Genomic DNA, 2,992 nt, shown 5'->3' with positions numbered 1-2,992 from the left:
GAGTTAGAATGACCCCAAGCCCAGGGACTGGCTGGGTCTTTGATGGCTGGTGCCGACTGTGGGCAAATGCCCACGTCTGTGTCCTGGTCCTGCTGTGACTCCCTGCTGCGTCAGGTTGGGAAGGCAAGCGCTCAGAGCATGGCATCAGCCAGCTATGATGTGGCCCGCTCATTGAGAAATGCCCTGGAATTTGCATCAAGTTTCCTTTGTTTTATTGAAATTAGTTTATTTTAAAATCCAGGTGATCCAGGATGATAGTAGAGAACAGACTCAGCGTGGTCTGGATTTCCTGTAAGGGGGCAGCACTGTCTGGCCTGGGCCTTCAAGAACAATCGAAGCTTCCTGGCTGAAAAGGCATTTTGTCTGCACTCTTTAGGCTTTTCCTCAGTTCAGTTCCACTTGGTGGTGAAGACCTGACAGACAAAACCAGGTAGATCTGATTTTAAAGGGGCAAAACCTACAATAGCCAAGGCAGGCAAGGCATCCCATGCATAGCCCCAAATCCAGGGACTCATTTGTCCCATATTTCGTTTTTTTTTTTTTTTTTTTTTTTGGGGTTTTTTTTTTTTGGAGAGGTTTTTGCTATAGGGCCCATGCACTCGCCAGAAAAGACAGAGAGAGACAGAGAGACAGAAAGCGAGAAATCACCCCTCGGGGGAATGGCCATGCTGCAATCCCTTCTCCTCCATCTCCTCTCGGGACCTTGTACACGCACGCACATGTGCCCTGCGTGAGTTTAAGCCACTGGGTCCGGGGCTCAAACCGCGGTCAACTCCATGGGAGTCCAGCGACACAGCCATTATGCTGGTCCCATCTATATTTGTTCTTAATGCTCTGTTTCTGATGGACCTCATTTCACAGTTCTCAGAGAGAAGCTCTTGATGCTCCTTCTGCTCACATGCGTGAGAACATCGGAAATGAATAACGCACCATCAGCCCCAGCCCTGAGACAGGCGTAGCTGGGATCCATGGCACCACTGCATGGCTCTCCAGGATGTTTTAAATTCTCAGAGATGTGAGGCATGGAGTAAGCAGAGTGCTTTCTGGTGCTCAGGGAACCATACAGTAAACAGACTTAGGTAGAGCAGTTGCCCCCTGGTCTTCTTGAACTGGGCTCATTAGATGTGCAAAAATAGTGAATCAAAATATTTTATGTTATATATTTGCATAATATTTTTGGAATCACTTTTAAAAACATTTGCCTGAGGGTGCATGTGCTCACCACAGAGGAATAGAGAGAGAAAGGGAGAAGGCAACCCCCCTATGGGGGCTGACCACACTGTAATTCCTTCCCTCCGTTTCCTTCTTTTTGGGATTTTGGGTACATGCACACACATGCATGAGGTGTGTTTCTCAAACCTCTGGGTTCAGAACTCGAACCCCACTCTTGGTTGTGTGGCACTCAGTTGCCTTAAACATCATGCCACCAGCTAGCCCTAGCTTCATATTTAAAAAAAAAATAATGATTTTATTTAACTTTATTCATTTATTCATTTTTAAATTTCAATTTGACCAGAGAGAGAGAGAGACAGAGAAAGAGAGAGAAAGTGAGAAAGCAAGCCATTAGGTTCAGGACTCGAACCCTAGTTGGCCATCCAGTGCCTTTAATCACCACGCCACCTGCCGGCCCCTAGCTTCACATTTTACAGAGGATGTTGACAAGCTAAAATCCATCCAGGATGCAGGAACCTGGATAGTGGAGAGCATGGAAAGCAGAAAATAGAGGAGTGTGAGCTTTGCAGCTTGGAGGAGCAAAGGCTTCTGGGAAGGGGGAGAAAGCGGTTAGCTCTGGCCGTTGTCGTTTAAGGGCTGTGGGGTTATCACGTATCAAAGACCGTATCTATTCTGCCATGCTAAAGTGCTAAAGGTGACTGCACCAGAACTACGGGCTTCAGGGAGACGAATCTGGGGAACAGCCTCAATAGGCCGGGTACTGCGCTGCTCATAGCTGGGACAGGTGAGATCCACAAATACTCAGCACCTTGTCAGATACTCAGCTGGGAAAGTTCAAAAGGCTGAAAGGCGAGGCTTACGGGATTCTCTATTATGGACTTCTTTATTAGTGGGAGGTTGCAATAGATAGTCTATATAGTTCCTTCTAATCGTCAAGATCCTAGTTTCTATCTTCTTCTCATAGAAACAGGACTATATGGGCTAGCAGGTGGCACGGAGGTCAAGGTGTCAGCTGCACGGTTCGAGTCCTAGACCCGGCGACTTGAAAAGCACACCAGGTGGGTGTGCCTGTGTGTGCATACATGCCCCAAATCCCAGGAGGAGACTGAAGGAAAAGGGATTGTGGCGTGGCCACCACCCAGGGGGTGACTTCTCACTTTCTCTCTCTCTCTGGACAGTGCACATGCCCTGTAACAAAATCTAAAAAAGAAAGAAAGAAAAGTACATTCCTTCTTTTTTCTTTTTTAAGCATGTATTCGTTTATTTAGTTATTTATTTGTTGTGATTTTTTTCTTTTTTTTTAAAATAATTATTTATTTTTAAATTTTATTTATTTATTTACTTATTTTATTTTGACCAGAGAGAGACACAGAGAGAGAGAGAGAGAAAGTGAGAAAGCAAGCCACCAGGTCCAGGACTTGAATCATGGTTGGCCATGTGGGAATGTCCAGCGCCCTAACCACCAGCTTTGTCCCTGTTTGGTTTTGGTTTTAAAGCCACTGGGTCCAGGACTTGAACTGTGTTCAGCCATGTGGGAATCCAGTGCCTTAACCACTATGCCACCTGCAGGTCACTAGAACTATGTATTTCAAGTTAGCATTATTTGTCATCTCACTAAGATTTCAGTTCATATATTCTAGTGTAAATAAATACATCCATAACAATGAGAATAATTAAAAGAAACAAGAAAGAGAGAAAAAAAGGATAATTCTTTGTTTTAAAAGAGATTTTTTGCTATGGAGCTTGTGTGCTCGCTGTAAAGATAGAAAGAGAGAGACAGAGAGACAGAAAGTGAGAAATCACCCCCCAGGGGGGATGG

This window comes from Tupaia chinensis, unplaced genomic scaffold, assembly GCF_000334495.1.
Source record: "Tupaia chinensis unplaced genomic scaffold, TupChi_1.0 Scaffold000247_1, whole genome shotgun sequence".
In the NCBI taxonomy this organism is placed as follows: Eukaryota; Metazoa; Chordata; class Mammalia; order Scandentia; family Tupaiidae; genus Tupaia; species Tupaia belangeri.
This window is presented reverse-complemented; position numbering follows the sequence as displayed.